General features: G+C 41.2%; 1 protein-coding gene across 1 annotated transcript in view; it reads right to left on the bottom strand.

The window, feature by feature from the left end:
* LOC126248816 (sodium-dependent transporter bedraggled) overlaps positions 1-18,188 on the bottom strand; it is a 777,714-nt gene extending 759,526 nt beyond the window's left edge. The window contains exon 1 of the mRNA XM_049950225.1: positions 18,110-18,188. The gene's annotated coding sequence lies outside the window, so the exon portion shown is untranslated. The remainder of the gene's footprint in view (positions 1-18,109) is intronic.
* Between the last annotated feature and the right edge of the window lie 119 nt (positions 18,189-18,307).

Genomic DNA, 18,307 nt, shown 5'->3' with positions numbered 1-18,307 from the left:
TTTGTCTTATATAGGCGCTACCGACCGCAGCGCGAAATTCTACCTGTTTATATATCCCTGTATTTTTGAATACGCATGCTTATACCAGTTTCTTTGGCACTCCAGTGTAATAAAATTCGCTGATTTGGGAAAGCTTCTGTTCACAAACCGGTACGAATTTCGAAAGCATCGCGCGTGCGAAACTCAGCATGCCCTTTTCTCATACGATATCATGCGGGCAATGGATGAAGGGCAACAGGCAGATTCCATATTCCCAGATTTCCGGATAGCGTTTGACACTGTGCCGCACTGCAGACTGTTAACGAAGGCACGACCTTACGGAACAAGTTCCAAGTTTTGTGAGTGGGTCAAAAACGTAAGTAATATAACTCATATATAACTGACTGGGCTTAAATGTTGAAAGAACTAATAGAACTCAGTACGTTGTCCTCTTCGTCGTCTGGTTATCAGAGGCAAGGGTATCTTCAGGAGTGCCAAAGGGAAGTGTGATATGACCCCTCGCATTAGATATATGCATTAATGATCTGACGGACAGCGTGAGCAGCAATCTGCGGATGTTTGCTGATGGCGTCATAGTGTACGTGGAGGTGTCGTCTTCGAGTGGCTGTAGGACGATGTAAGATTATTTAGACAACATTTTAATATGAAGTGTAATTGGAACTTGACACAGATGTTTAAAACTGTTAAGTTGATGGAGATAAGTAGGGAAAACAATCCCGCTATGTTCGAATATAGAATTAGTAGTGTGCTGCTTGATAATCTTATGCTGTCTATGTTGGACCGGTTTTTTAATGAAACTACGACTGTTTTCACAATAAAAGTTCAAATAAAACAATTTATCTGTCAGACACTTTTTTTATTTTTCTTCCACGACGCCTTTCGAGAGTTTACACTCTCATCTTCTGGTGGAAATCAGCGATATCTTGTTACATGTGTACCAGCTGGACGAAGCTAGATGTCTGTTTTGGTTTCATTCTGTTACAAGAAGTATAACAGGCACTGCCGGTCGGGGTGGCCGAGCGGTTCTAGGCGCTACAGTTTGGAACCGCGCGACCGCTACGGACGCAAGTTCGAATCCTGCCCCTGGCATGAATGTGTGTGATGTCCTTAGGTTAGTTAGGTTTAAGCAGTTCTAATTTCTAGGGGACTGATGGCCTCAGAAGTTAAGTCCCATAGTGCTCAGAGCCATTTGAACCATTTGAACTTGTTATCGTCATAGGGCAGTAAGATTAGACAGTTGAAATGCTGAAGGAGCTACGATCTGTTCCAGTGCATAGAACAGTGTAGTTCGTCATGAATGAACATTCTTGACTTGAATTTTCAAGAGGGTTCGAATGGCTCTCAGCACTATGGGACGTAACATCTGAGGTCATCAGTCCCCTAGAACTACTTAAACCTAACTAACTAAGGACATCACACACATCCATGTCCGAGACAGAATTCGAACCTGCGACCGTAGCGGTTACGCGGTTCCAGACTCAAGCGCCTAGAACCGCTCGGCCACAGCGGCCGGCACTTGATTTTTCACACAGAAACACGACCACTAACATAAACACACCAAAGATATGGTACTTTGCCTCAGAATTTATTATTAGCTAGTTTACATTGTGGATCAGAGATACATTATTTCTTTCATTACATGTTTTTAAAAGTATTACATTGCAGAATAAATGACGGTAACATAAAATAAAACACATAAACTAAATGTGTATCTATTTTATCTGTTGTATTCTATGTTGCTATCATATATTTTGTAATGTAATACTTTTAACAAGATGTTGTAAAGAAAGAAATAATTTAATAATTGCTATATATATCTCTGATCCACAATGTAAACTAGGTAAGAACGATATCTGGGGCAAAGTACCATAGCGTTACATCGCTACAATCCTTGGTGTGTTTATATTAAGTAGTTCGTGTTTCTGAGTGAAAATACAAGTCAAAAATGTTCATTTATGACGAGCTACAGGTTTCTGTACACTGGAACAGATTGTAAGTAGCTTCGTCACCATTTCAAATGTATAATCTTAGTGCCATATGACGACAAACAAGTGCCTGTCGTATTATTTATAGCAAAATGAAACCAAACAAACAAGTAGATGCATTCAGCTGGTACACATGTAACAAGATACCACCGTTTTCCACCTGAAGATGAGAGTATAAACTCTCGAAACGCGTCGTGGGAGAAAAATAAAAAGTGAGTGACACATATAAATTGTTTTATTTGAACTTTTATGTACTGCTTGATACTGTCTCGTAGTATTAATTTCTACGCCTAACGTTGCAAAGCGATATGAAACGGAGCGTGCACGTAAGGGCAGTAACAGGAAGAGGAATGGTCGACTTCGGTTTATTGGGAGAATTTTAGCAAAGTACGGTTCATCTGTAAAGGAGACCGCTATACAACATTAGTCCGACCCATTCTTGAGTATGCTCGAGCGTTTGGGATCCTCACCACGTCGAAGTAAAGAAGCATTCAGAGTCGGGCTGCTCAAGTTGAACACTATTGAGAAAATTCAGAGAATCGGCATTTGAGACTGACTACTGCCACCATCGTACAATTCGCGTAAGGACCACGTAGATAAGAAAAATTTGGGCTCGTATGAAGGGAGCAGCGGAATTGGCTACTATGGCGACGCGCCATACGGTGACTTGCTGTTCAGGCTGGCAAAGGAAAAGCACGAAAAGAATTTGCCGCTGACGTGAATGCACGAAACACGGGAATAACCGGTGACTCCAAAAAGTTTAAAAATATTTTACGAAAACATAAAGGAAAGGACCAAGAAGACATACACGCACCACAAACTGTAGTTTAAAATGCCTCTGACAATACACACAATACATCGTTCGCAACTTCATACTCGTAGATAGCGCACACCTAGCGTTGTCCAGTATACGGCGCGGTCGAATTGATTTCTGTTGCTGACCATTGCGTCGTCTTGAGGTACGGCTGTTTGCTCAGCATGATGCAACCACGGTAACAGACCTCAGCAGGTGAACGTAACCTGATCCGCAAAATTTTGCTAGTCTAAGATGATCGCAGTTCGCGGTTATATAATCAGCAATTAACGTTTAGGTGACACAGATTTACAAGTTGAGCTTGTTCCGAGTTCATTTTGCGTACAAATCATAGATGAAACGCTTTATACAATCTGCCCTAAGAGACTTTACTGACTTTCCGCAGTTCACAGCACATCAAAGAGAACGCGAAACTACAATGGTATAATTTTATCTTCGAACGATGCCGTAAGCTGCTTCGCTTGTCTCACGTTACTGTCAGTGAAACAGAGCTAACCTGTAGGCATGACCGCTACGCACCAACAACAGCTAAATGGACCATTCCTGCGTGTCTTCACTCTTGAGTTCAGTTGGGTAGTACCGCTCTCAGAGGCAACGTATTATCCTGAGGTGTGTCTGACAAGGGAAACTCGCCTCAGATTTAGTGGTAAGAGGGCCCAATGGACAGCTCGTCAAAAACTGAGCACAGACCGCGTATGAAAACAGGAAGAAAGTGTTCTAAACTGTGCAAAAAGTGAAATAGAAACAGTGAACGCTCCAAGAATGAGAGGTGCAACATAGAGCAGCTGGGAATAGTACTGACCTCGTGGTTAAGTGGGACGGTATTAAAATGCAAAGCGGGAGATCCGTGTTCAAACCTTCCTCGTGCCAATTTTTTTTTTTTCCCTCTGTTCGCTGTATCCAAATTTGTGTCTGTGTTGTTGTGTAACGTCCGTTTGCAGCAGCGAGGTGTAAAGAAGAAAACTGCAATGAAAACTTATTTTGCACAGCTACTCTACTAGCAGCCGAAAGGAAGCGGCTTTCGAATGGGAACGGCAAACGTTTGATGACAAGGCGACAGGTCAACCGAATCATCCGTCGGAAACCACGTCTGTTGTGTCACACGACACTGGTGACAGTACGTGTGTCTTTTTGCAATCTCTTAGCGACGCACTTAATTTGTATGCCTGGTGAGCGTTGTCACACTCGTTAATTTGTTGTTTATGATTTCTGCGAGACGTCTGTGTGGTATCTCGCCTGCTCTCACTATTCATCACATCTACTTGTAACGGTAATGCATCCTTACCACCTGACTCATACTCCATAACCAGTGAACAGTATGATAACTGCCGGCCGGAGAGGCCAAGCGGTTCTAGGCGCGACAGTCTGGAACCGCGCGACCGCTACGGTCGCAGGTTCGAATCCTGCCTAGGGCACGGATGTGTGTGATGTCCTTAGGTTAGTTACGTGTAAGTAGTTCTAAGTTCTAGGGGACTGATGACCTCAGATGTTGAGTCTCATAGTGCTCAGAGCCATTTGAACCATTTTTTAGTATGATAACTGCCGAGACTACAGAAAAAGAACAACAATTTAAATGACCGGACGGACAGTTCATAATGTTGTGAAAATAAATAAATAAGTAAATAAATGGCACGAAGGAATTTTAAACATGGCTCGTCCACTTAGCAGTCCAACACCATGACCACGTTATCGACGACGCCGTGGCTCTTCCTCTTCGCTCGATGTTGCACTTGTTAAGCTTGCACCCTTCACTGTTTCTACTTTGCCTTTTTTTTTTTTTTTTTTTTTTTTTTTACAATTCAGTACACCTTCTTGTTTTCATGCTCGAACTATGTTCAGTTTTTGACTGGCTATCCACTAGGCCACCTTACCAATAAATCTGAGGGGAGGTGGATGGGGAGTTTCCCTTGTTAGTACCATGCACACGGTTTCGAGGGACGCTTTCCACATAGCTCTTTAGCGCATCTTCCAAACAGTTCCGAATACATCCCTCATAATTTAATAAAAAAAAAGTGTGTAACGGCACGGTAAATGATTCCGTGATGATCTTTAAATGATGTTTGAGTTGTTTTTGTATTCCACTGAAAGCTCTAATCCATAATAAAATATAGACTTTAACATCTACATCTACATGACTGCTCTGCAGTTCACACTTTAGTTCCTGGCAGAGGGTTCTTCGAATAACTTTCTAACTATTTCTATAACGTTCCACTCTTTACCAGTGTGAGGGAAAAAGGAACACTTAAATCTTTTTGTACGAGCTCAGATTTCTCGTATTTTATTACAATGATCAGCAGCCGCAACGACACACACCTTTGCTTTAATGATTGCCGCCCCATCTCGCGATCATATTCGTGACACTCTCACCTCTATTTACGGATTATACAAAACGAGCTGCCTTCTTTCAATTTTTACGATGCCCTTCGTCAATCTTGTTTGGTAATGGTCCCGTACTGCTCAGCAATTCTCTAGCAGAGGACGGACAAGCGTAGCGTAGACAGTCTCTCTAGTAGAACTTTTGCATCTTCTAAGTGTTCTGCCAACGAAACCAAGTTTTGGTTTCTCTCCTCCTCATCATCATTATCTACATGATTGTTCCAATTTAAGTTGATCGTAATTGGAAGTCCTACTAGGTATTTAGGCAAATTGACAGCATTTAGCTTTGTGTGAATTAGCGAGTAAGAGGAATTTAGTGAATTTCTTTTCGTACTCATGTTAATCACTTCACACTTTTCCTTATTCAGAGACAACTGACACTTTTCGCACCATATGGGCATCTTGTCCACATTATTTTGCAATTGGTTTTGATCTTTTGATGACTTTAAAACAATCTAACAGGGTTGCTCAGACTGTCTCCTAAATCGTTTATATAGATTAGGAACAGCAGATAGCCTGTAATACTTCCTTCGGGAATGCCATTTATCACTTTTGTTTTACTCGGTATTTTCCGTCGATTACTACGGACTGTGACCTTTCTGACAGGAAATCACGAATTCAGTCGTACAGCTGAGACGATACTGTATAGAAACGCAATTTGTATAGAAGTTGCTTGTGAAGGAAGGTGTCTAAAGCCTTCTGGGAATCTAGAAATATGGAATCAAGCTGATGTCCTCTGTCGATTGCACAAGTCGTTTTTCACAACAACGATATTTTCTGAATCCGTGCTGTGTGTCAATAGACCGTTTTCTTCTAAGTAGGCTAATTCATTATGTTCGAACACAGTATATGTTCCAAAATCGTACTGTAAATAAGACCCAGTGATATGGGTCTGTAATTCACACATGTATTCGTAATTATTTTGCACTCAGGCCCATGTTTTCCACAATAGCATCACGCGCCCTCACAAAACTTATGTTAAATATTCTTTCATCTTCTGTCAAAAGAGGATGGTATTTTTTCCTAGGCTGTTTTATGACTTGAACGAGTAGTCGTCGTCGTAGTAGTAGTAGTAGTAGTAGTAGGATTAAAGTCGACCACGAGATAATGGCACAAACTCAGGTGTAAATTCTGTGCGTTAATTTTCAAGAAAAAAACAACTTTAGCGGACGGTGCGAAAGAAATGCTCTAGACACGCACCTGCGTCTACATTCTACACATTAGTAAGGCTTTCTATTGTACCATATATTAAGCGAAAGTAATTTCTCCTACTATCCGTAATAAAAAAGACACTTCTGTAACTACAAATGCAATTTGATTGTTAAGTAACAGGAATCAAAATCGGATCAAAGGATGGAACCTAATGTTAGTTCAGTTAATAGAAGATAATGTTTCGATTTTGATTTATTTGAAGCCGTAGTAGCCACGAAATTTTCCGTAGAAATTATGAATCTCTTTCAGGCTAAATGACAATGTAAAATCTATCAAATGTATTACAAAATATAAAAATAGAAAAAGCGCGTGGGAGGGGGGCGGGGGCGCACCTTGCCACTAAAAATCCTAAGGTCGGGGGTTCGATCCTCATTGTTCCTGGTATTTTTTCTGTAACGTACTTTCTCTTTTTCTCTTATGGCAAAGACTTGTTACCGGGAAAATTACCGCATTGCAACGTAGTTCTGTTGCTTGACTAGGGACAGAGCAGGCTCCCAAGCGGAGTCTAGGCAAAAACCTCAGTACCTTTTTATATGGTCTCAGCAACTTTCTTAACGACAGTGTCTCAGTAACTGGAAGTGCATGACAGAATCTCTATGTTATTATGTTCCAAGTAATATATCAAGTGCACGCTGGAATCTCTACATTCTTATATTCCATGGAATATCCTGGCGAGCACTTCCAGCTACTGGGATTTTGTTATTAATGAAGATGTTGGAATTAATCTAGGAAGTGACCTTATAAATAGATATAGAGGTTCCTGCCTAAGCTCTGCTTGGAATCCTGCTCTCTCCCGATGAAACAACAGAGGGGGAGAGTTAGCGCCAGCTGGTCCCTGTTGGTTGTCACAGTTCCGGTACGGTATCGATAACGTCTGACGTTGGTCATCTTTGCCTGAGTTGTTTGCGGTGTGTCGTCTTTTCGCATACGTCATCCTTTGGTTCCTCGTTGGGGAAGTCCCGCGCGCGACAGTTCGAGTTGCTACGCACGGCCATCTCTCGTCGCATTTGTGCCTTAAACACGACGGAGTCTTCACCTGTCGAAATACTGCCGCTTGGCGAGGACGTTACCAGGCTGTATTCCCGAAAGTTATCTGAATATTCGATATCTACATCTACATCCATACTCCGCAAGCCACCTGACGGTGTGTGGCGGAGAGTACCTTGAGTACCTCCACCGGTTCTCCCTTCTATTCCAATCTCGTATTGTTCGTGGAAAGAAGGATTGTCGTTATGCCTCTGTGTGGGCTCTAATCTCTCTGATTTTATCCTCATGGTCTCTTCGCGAGATATACGTAGGAGGGAGCAATATACTGCTTGACTCCTCGGTGAAGGTATGTTCTCGAAACTTCAACAAAAGCCCATACCGAGCTACTGAGCGTCTCTCCTGCAGAGTCTTCCACTGGAGTTTATCCATCAACTCCGTAACGCTTTCGCGATTACTAAATGATCCTGTAACGAAGCGCGCTCCTCTCCGTTGGATCTCCTCTATCTCTTCTATCAACCCTATCTGGTACGGATCCCACACTGGTGAGCAATATTAAGCAGTGGGCGAACAAGTGTACTGTAACCTACTTCCTTTGTTTCCGGATTGCATTTCCTTAGGATTCTTCCAATGAATCTCAGTCTGGCATCTGCTTTACCGACGATCAACTTTATATGATCATTCCATTTTAAATCACTCCTAATGCGTACTCCCAGATAATTTATGGAATTAACTGCTTCCAGTTGCTGACCTGCTATATTGTAGCTAAATGATAAGGGATCTTTCTTTCTGTGTATTCGCAGCACATTACATTTGTCTACATTGAGATTCAATTGCCATTCCCTGCACCATGCGTCAATTCGCTGCAGATCCTCCTGCATTTCAGTACAATTTTCCATTGTTACAACCTCTCGATATACCACAGCATCATCCGCAAAAAGCCTCGGTGAACTTCCGATGTCATCCACAAGGTCATTTATGTATATTGTGAATAGCAACGGTCCTACGACACTCCCCTGCGGCACACCTGAAATCACTCTTACTTCGGAAGACTTCTCTCCATTGAGAATGACATGCTGCGTTCTGTTATCTAGGAACTCTTCCCGTCAGAAGTTCGCGTATCACAACAAAAAGTCTATTTAGACCAGTAGATCAATATTTTTACTTACACGCCTTCATGTATGCGAATGGTTAAACCAAACACTTCATCATACTTTCCAGTTTAGTTTCAGTATATACCTCTTTCAGGATTGTATCTCACAGACGATAGATATAATGAAGGCCACGTTTGTGATATTAAAGTTCCCATACAAAATGGCCAAAAAAATGAATAATTAGATTTTGATAACGAGAACATGTGCTAAATATTTCGAACAGCTTTGATAAAACGCGTAATTGTGTTGTAGATGATATGCTGTAATTCAGTAACATGCACAAAGCACTATGTTATGGTACAAAATATTAGTTGGCTCTCACAAAAGCGCAATGAGCCCTCTGGAGCTTTGTAGAACTGGTAGCAGCCGGTAATTTCAGCCGTAATGGCATGTGCTAGTTGCTTGTATGGCTCAACGTGGAGATGTGACACAATGCCTATGGTCACACTGTGAATAAAGTTTCCGATTTGTCTTGGATCTACGCGGACTGTTCAACGCGTGTACTAGGAATAGTGTATCACTCGTATACATGTAAGAACTGTGGTTGTAGAAACATCCTAACCGACAGGGAGCAAGTGTAACGCCCAGTCAATGACAATCGGTTTCAAACCCCAAAAACTGCTGTTGTCAGTGAATGCAGGTCTATCTCGACCAGTTTCAGAGCGAACATTGCGAAGTTAAAAACGAAACTAGACTGTAAACTAACCGACCGCCGTGTCATCCTCTGCCTATATGTCATTCACAGACTACAAGCGTCACTAGATGCGGATGGGGAGGGGCATAGGTCGAGCATGCAGCTCTCCCGGTCGTTTTCAGTTTTCGTGACCGGAGCCGCTACTTCTCACTCAAGTATTTCCTCAACTTGCGTCACAAGGGCTGAGTGCACCCCGCTTGCCAACAGCGCTCGGCAGACCGGATGGTGACCCATCCAAATGCTAAGTCCGACAGCGCTTAACTTCGGTAATGTGGTGGGAACTTGTTACCAGTGCGGCAACGCCGCTGGACGTTGCGAAGTTAACAGCACGCAAATGATATTAGGGTGTCGGGTTCCAAGACTTGACTCAGTTACGTCGAAACAGAATTATTGCTGTGGGCACTCCCGTCTTCGAAGATAACAGCCGTGTTCACAGGGCTCCGCGTATACCTTTCTGGTTTGACGAAGAGTCAGGCACGCTGTATCACTTCGACTGTCATCTGGTCTTAATACAATAGAAAATATCTGCAACTATTTTGGAATAGCGGGTGAAACGTAGCAATTTAGTAGCTCTTGCCCCTAGGGGATATCGCCAATGAATGGCTACAGCTACAGTGCGTCTCGTAAGTTTTGTGACAAACATTGTGCACAGTATGTCTGGATATGAAAGAATTTATGATGGTTAATACGGAAATAAAGATGAAGACTGTAAGTTGTACATGTAAGTATGGGTAATGAAAAGTGCAACCACGTATGCTTGCTTGTTTACAACAGAACGAGACCCATTTCTTATTGCGAGAAATGAAACTCTGCACTTCAAAAGTTTTGGCACGAATGTTGGCAACAGTGTCAGTGGGCATATGTCTGTTATTCGTTATTTCCTGCGATGTCAGTCATTACCTGTCGAGAGTTCAAAGGAAACGCAATTGTGTTTGTATACAATGGTGCATAGAGGTAAAAACAGCACTTTTCAACAGAGGTAGGTAGTAATATTCCACCAAGAAAAGGGAAGAACATGTCGAGAAATAGCAACGTTTCTCAATATGAAGGAAAGTACTGTAGGGAACGTCGTCCGACGATATAAATATGAAGACAGGAATGAAAATCTGGGGTATTTGTGAAGAGAGAAGAGAGGGCAATAGTACAAAAGGTCAAGAAAGATCCACGAATCACAGCTACACGGATTGCCATTGAGGCTGAGGAAGAGTTTGGGAAGAAGGCCAGTCCTAGCACAATCAGATGAGTACTGTACACAGAAAATTACCATGTGCGGACTGCAAGAAGGAAGCCTCCCATCACATTTGCCAAGAGGAAGAAAGGGCTGCTCTTCGCAAGGGAACACATAAACAAGACAATGGAGCGGTGGAATCAAGAAATTTTTTCGGATGAATCGAATTTTAACATGTCAGGACCGGATGGACGAATAATGGTCTGGCGGCAGATGGAAGAAAAAAATATACAAGTTATAGTGGAACATGGCAGGGACATGTTTTGGTTTGGGGTTACATGTCGGCCTAGGGAGTGGGTGAGCAGGTTGACGAAACAATGGATAAAAATGTGTACCTGCAGATTCTAAGGAACAATTTGAAGAAGAGCGCAGAAAATATGGGAATTGGAGACTGTTTCAAATTTTATCAGGACAACGAACCCAAACATACCGCCCATATTGTACGGTTGTGGCTCCTGTACAACTGTCCAAACGTTGTCAATCCCACTCCAGAAAGTCCGGACATGAACTCCATAGAGAATTTATGGGATGCGTGAGAAAGAAATATTCGAAAAGTTCCCATACAGTCCAAACAAGTCGTCAGGAGACGTCTCCAAGAAGAATGGGAAAATCTAAGTATTTCGTACTTCCAGAAGCTTGTGCAAAGTACGCCTAAACGGCTGACAAGTATTACAACGTCGCGGTGGAAGTACAACGTACTAATTCCTCATTATTTCCTAGTTTTTGGTTTATTTCTGCACTTTGTGCCACAACTTTTGCGAAGGCAAATCTGTGTTATTTCACATAAATATGAACTTATTTGTATTTTGAGAGTCATTAAATGAAGTAAAATGGCCAATTTACTGCTTTGTGGATATCATTCTGTGTGTTGGAATAACAAACATAATACGTTTAATTATCTGTTATTTCTCAAAGTAATATACAAAACTATTCTATTTGTCCCAAAACTTATGAAATGTAGCGTACGTATGGCAGACCTGAAGAAAGTTGTGAACCCTCTTCCTCGCAGAATTGAGGTCATTATGAAGGCTAAAGACTATTCGTGTCAAGTACCCTGACTTAGACTTTTTTTTGTCTAGTGCGCTGCTCATAAGGTATGAACGATTAATAAAATCTGTAAATTTAAAAAATACATAGGGCGATGGCTCTAGCAAATATGAATATAAATATTAATGTCTGCAGGAACTGTAGATGACGCTAAAAGCAATGGAGGGCCGCAGAGAAACGTCAGCGATATTTTCCAGGTGGCACAATACTGTATTGCTTGCCTGGCAGCACGAACCAGAAACGTTACGTCACGTGTGCCACATACCTCGCATCTCGCTCGCTGTGTCTGCTGCTTCTTGTTTCCCAACAAGGCTGTCCAACTATTTTTCTCACCGTTTCCACCATCTTCACCTCTGTGGCTGTCAAATCTAAAAATATCGCGAGAAACACGAATATGAACGGGTCACTGTGAAAAGTATTCTGGATATTTCTGCTTTGGAGCATCTTTAGGAAACTAACTACTGTGCTGTCAAGAACGTACATATACAAGTTATAGTGGAACATGGCAGGGACATGTTTTGGTTTGGGGTTACATGTCGGCCTAGGGAGTGGGTGAGCAGGTTGACGAAACAATGGATAAAAATGTGTACCTGCAGATTCTAAGGAACAATTTGAAGAAGAGCGCAGAAAATATGGGAATTGGAGACTGTTTCAAATTTTATCAGGACAACGAACCCAAACATACCGCCCATATTGTACGGTTGTGGCTCCTGTACAACTGTCCAAACGTTGTCAATCCCACTCCAGAAAGTCCGGAGTTTAGATTCCGTAGTCATTAATTCCCACGTGCAACTTGGAAAACCAAATACAGTGTGCGAAGGAAACTAAAAAGGTAACCAGTCGTCTGTTTTTGACTTTCATCGAGTATACGGACGTTTAGTCTCCTTTAATACTTTCAACTCCTCTTGCGAGTAAATTCTTAAGCTCACTTGGATCGAAGGTAGGGGATAAATTACCGTCTGTAGATATAGCTTTTCTGCAGTCTTTGACTTTTAGAAGATATTCGTATGTTGGTAACACAGTTAGCACCCGACCGAATACAATCATATGGTAATTTTTAAACTTTTTTACAAATCAAACTTTTCCCAGACATCTATTATACTATAATACTGCTAATTCAGTTACACTTGAAGTTCACATATTTGTTACATATTTACCCTTAACATATCAGTACTCTCCAGAAATTCCAAACAAAATTGCTAGTATCATAGAAGACAGTTTTTTAAGTATGCAAACATCTGCATTCGGCAATTGGAAAGTTCTGTTAGTACTTTAGGATGTAATAGTCACAGTAAAACATGTCTTCAATCGTAAATATACAGATGACTATCCAAATACATATATGAGTGTAAAGCTTGCTTTAATAGGTAAATGCCAGTTGAATAAATAACCAGCCAAGCAGAAATTTTCGTGATAGCAGCAAGCTCTCCTCCGAGTTGAATAAGAATCTCGACCGGTGATAATTCAATCACAGATAGGGAAAATCTACTGCAGTTATGGGTATACACAGAATTCTACAAAATTCAAGATGTTGTCATGTTTACTTATAAAGCAGTCGTAAGTGAAATGGTTATTCAGCTTCATAATGATTGCAGATTCATGTCGCAGTCTGTTGGTTCCTTAGTCTCTAAAATGACGTTGATTTTGATTCGTTTTAGATCCATCTTCCTCTGTACTATCCAGAAGACTTAAATGTTAGATATACGCTACTTGTTTATTTTATTTTCGAAGCAATCTGTACCAAATGACTGGAAAATACATATTGTGCAATGCAGATCTTTTATATTTCGCTTTTAGTGCTATCGTCCATTTATAAATTGTAATTAGCGTTTGTCGCACACGTGTACCGATTTTTTAGATGTCATCAATTCTGTTTCGGACACTACCGAATCGCAAAAGGCAGTAAATGATACTGCTGATATACAACAAGCCGGGTAACGTGTTCAGAAGTTGTTTGCAGCCTAGAAAGCGAGGTTAACACGAAAAAGATCAGTTTCAGAATTAAACTTCAGGTATTTATTGTGTGCTTAGACCATACATTATCATTTCAGTGTTCTGAAATACAAAACGGAAATTAATACATACAGTCTTAGACCATAGATGATTATCTATGGTCTAAGACTGTATGTATTAACGTCAGTCGAGTATTTCAGAAACTGAGAATGCTTCGAAAGTAAAGGATCGAAGCGCATATGGTAACATCACAAGTGTTCTACCTAGTTGCAAAGATGGACTGTATATAAAGGAAAGTAATAAATATTCATTTTACTTTTGGGACGAGCTTCAAGATATAAAAATCCTATCAGGCGTTATATAGTTTTTCTTATGTCAAATCGTATTCTTTTGTACTTCTAAAACCAAACTACTTTATTCTACCGTTTAGCAGCAATATTTACACCAGTATCCAGTCCAACAAAGGCAGAAAGTTTGCTTGGTGATGAAGAAACCTTAGTTTTTATGCCACGTAAGTTTTACGTGTGAAAAAGTAATAGAACCTTTTAACGTGACAGTTATGACTCTGTAAAAGCATCTCAGAAGTAATTAATTAAATGTGAGATATTTCAGGTGATTGGCTGCTGCTACTTTGTGTGATATACACAACAGTAATCAGCTAAAATGGTCGCCAAGATCACGCAGAACTGTAAAGTGAATGTCGAACTGCACGTACTCCTGACACCGCCAGGTGCTCTCATTTTATAAATGGCGAGGGGGCGAAGCTATTACTTACTAATTTCCTGTTTGCAGTGATACTAATGCCTTAATTTGCTAGGTGTTACACAGATAACTACAGAATATTTTAAAACCTCTTAGACAAAAGTATCCTTGTAATTTTACTCGTGGTATTCGCATACGAATTGCCTTTTATTCCGCAGACGTATTTCAGTCTATAATGTCACACATTTCTGTAAGAATCACGCACGAGATTCACAGACCAATGCCCACTCGTGCTGCAATTGCATACTTGCTTTCTGTACAACGCAGGGATCTTAAACGCTGAAATATCATTCGAAAATGAATTAACATGTTTTTGTTGATGACGAACGATGACTTTTCTACAGTCTCTCGGCTTATGTCATTGTTCTTCTCCTTATACGTCATTGTACACATCATCATCTATGTAACGGAGAAAATTTCAGTGGTAAAACAGTAATTCTCTAGTCGAAACCTATCTACGCTTCGGAGTAGTTACCTAAGCTTACACGGCGGAACTACGTGACTACTAACGTGTTCTAATGATTTAGTTTATGATGGTAGGTTTTGCCCTCATCCGGCTTATACAGTGGTCAAATAATATCTTTCGTAACACAGCGGAATTCTACACCGCTTGCCTGTGGCGTAGATGAACTTCAACAACTAATAGAGTCTGAAAGCAAGTCTGGAAATGAACTGCAATAAGAATAAAATAACATAGACAACATAATATTGCAACTCATTATAATTCTCGTGTCACTACGCAAAACTTTTATCCGACCTACTTAAACAATTAACAAACCTGCTGAGAAATTTTAAGAATTTGGTACTAATAATAACAAAACACAGCGTAAATAAATCTGTACAGTTCACTATACAGTCATAGAATCAGTTCCCTTTGTGTTCGTAACAGCTGAAGACATAACAGAATGGATAGCAGAGTAATAGTAAAAGTAGCCTCGAATATTTTGGTAAAGTAAATAAAATCACAGAACGCAGCCTTTCCCTAAAGCAAACTAAACTAAATGGTTCAAATGGCTCTGAGCACTATGGGACTCAACTGCTGAGGTCATAAGTCCCCTAGAACTTAGAACTACTTAAACCTAACTAACCTAAGGACAACACACACATCCATGCCCGAGGCAGGATTCGAACCTGCGACCGTAGCGGTCGCGCGGTTCCAGACTGTAGCGCCAGAACCGCTCGGCCACCAGCAGCCGGCAAACTAAACTAAATAACTTTTTCAGAGTTAAGCTTCGATCTGACTGGGATGGAAAGTTTGCAGTCTGTGTATTAACAACACGGATATATGGCGATGAGGCATTAAGTTTTAAAGCTTCAGAAACCGAGCGTTAGACAGCTATAAGCGGAAACATGGGTGTTGGGTATCACGGACGCAACAATCTGGAGTGAAAATGTGATGAAAATGAGATGCAGACGGGCAGGAGATTTAGCCACACGAATGGATGGTACATGGACCGAGGAAGTATTTCAGGCATTGAAAGACAGAATAAAACACAGAGAAGACGACCTAAGTTAGAGCGGATGGATTACAATGAAGCTCGCAGGCTCAGCGTGTGCATATTCATAAAGAATAATGTGCGAGGAAGCCTGGAGGAAGGCCTTGATCCAGCAGTGGGTTTTAAATGGCAGGTTATATACGAAACAAAAATCATATTGTCACAAACAGCGATGTCAAGATGTTGTTTGAGCCATCACGACCCTTCTTCAGCTGTTTACAACAGGTTTTCATTAATGACTGTATAGAGCTATCTCTGGCACCGTTCCGCGTAAACAGTTTAGCTACACGAGAATATAATTATCTGATCATTACTAGAACAAGAACGTGGCTTTCGCGGAGAAATAGTTGTATTTGTGGTAGTTATGTCGTCCTGTAACTAAACTGCTGACGAATGTTTTGTGGATACCACACCCCGCAGCCAACAAAAATTTATTTAAGACGATATGGTTGTTACTATTGAGCTGCACGTTCTCTTTTACTGTTCGTACTGTAGACATGATTCTGGTACAAAATTACAGATGAAGAATTCATCTGTTTTGTTTTGACTTCGATTTCGATTTGAACATCATGGCCATTGCTAATGGAACTGTTCCGATACATCTCCAGCATGAACAATAGAGCAGATGTTCCATCTCCAAGGTAATAAACAGGTCATTTTTAAAAATGTGTTGTTTACATTTCTTTCTGTATTGTTTACATTTCTTTTCGTGTGATATAGGTAATGTGGTGGAGTTTAAGTGTGAATTGAGGAATTTTCTGTTGAGGAAATTTCTTCTACTCCTCTGCAGACTATATTTACAGAAACTTACGAATTTATTGTTTCACTTTGGTTTATAATTATAAACAGCACTGTAATACAGTAACGTAAGATCATTTAGCTCTAATTCATTTACATAAAATCAAATGTATATCTGGACTTCTTTCCACATCCCAGATACCACTCTCCTTGGGATCCACGGAATACTGCTACTCTAATATAATGTAATCTTCGGGCCACTGAAACTACATTTAAGCAATGACGAAACACAGATATAAGTAAATAAACATGAACGTCAAGGACTGGAAATGCATAATGCACCTTGAATAAAATAACGATTTGCCGCAAATATGACATATATTCGGTGTTTAGCGACAATAATAGAGTTAAATTGTAAGACCAACTATAAAGAATAAAATAATGCACGGTATGTCGATAATTATTACGTTGGGACCGTCTAATCACAACTAAATAAAACAATTATTGTGCCATAAGCGCTGCGCCTTTATTCTTTTCAAGGCATGTTCCGTGGCCGATTTTGTGGATGTTGATCTACATGTTGTGTTCTTGTTTCTTAGTTTTAGCTATCTGAAATTTCGTTTTTTACACGTCACAGCATTAGGAACTGAACACGCCCTTTGACGTTATCTTTCCGAAACATTACAGCAAAATGTGTGTTCAGTTCCTAATGCTGCGTAGTGTAAAAAACGAAATTTCAAATAGCAACTATCAAAAGAAGAACGGCTATAACAAATGAACAAGAACACAGCATGTAGATCAACACTGAAGATGCCTTGAAAAGAATAAAGGCGAAACGAGTATGGCACAAAAACTGTTTCATTCTGTTATGATAAGACAGTTCCGAAGTAATAATATGAACATTCCGTAATATTTACTGAATTTTCCGACAGTGCCTGACAGAACTTGATAATACAATTTGGAAGTGTTTTCATCTGTAGTCTTAATACCGTAATATTATACGCCACTGAGGACGACAGACCTACAATAGTTGAAAATAATACAATTTTTTCACTTTTTTCATAAGAAACACGACAAAGGTCAGAGGTAATACGGCAGCGTATCACGAAAACATCATGCTAAAAGTACCTTGTAGTAAATGACAGGGGAACATCTGCATTCTATCACCAAGTAAAACGAAATTCACCTTCATGGAAAGCCAGCCTTAGGCTGAGGCTGACGGCGAGAAAGATTGTCACAAGAGTATTTGAAACGTTAGTTTTAGATTTTATGCGAGCGCAGAAGCGGTGGTACATAGTTTTCAAACACATCCGGTGCGAAGACCGAGTTTTGACACTGAGCGCTGTCAAGTCGCAGCGGGCTGAGCGCACCCGGAAGGGAAGCCAGCGGCAAATACCTGCTGGGGATGCTGCTGGATCTCGGGGGCAGTCCACAGCATTTACACTCGATCACCAGCACTCCCGCGCCAGTCGTAAACAAACACGCACGCACTCTGGCAGCTCGCCTTACAGGTATAGGTGCCTCCTACAACAGCTACTTTTCTCTTCAGGGAAGCTCTGTGGCAGCGTGTCCGCGGAAGCTACTGGCGGAGCGTGTCCGGCGTGGTGAAGAATCGATATACGAGCAGCTGTTGACACGCGAGTGCCATGGTAACGGCGGTACTTACTTGCAATAGCAGCAGGCGGCTGTCCATGAGACCACAGGTTCCGTTAGAGCCGCCACACGGCACACTGAAGCCTCGGCGGCCGCCCGCGCCGCAGCCACCGCCCGCGCTGCCATCTGGCGGCGGCGCCGAGCAGCGCTGCGGCGCTACGTGACCTGTCGGCCGCCTCTGCCACTGGCCACATACCGCTCCCGCTTTGTC

Source organism: Schistocerca nitens, chromosome 3 (genome assembly GCF_023898315.1).
Source record: "Schistocerca nitens isolate TAMUIC-IGC-003100 chromosome 3, iqSchNite1.1, whole genome shotgun sequence".
Lineage (NCBI taxonomy): Eukaryota > Metazoa > Arthropoda > Insecta > Orthoptera > Acrididae > Schistocerca > Schistocerca nitens.
Note: the sequence above shows the minus strand (reverse complement) of the source record. Positions and strands in the feature narration are given on the sequence as shown.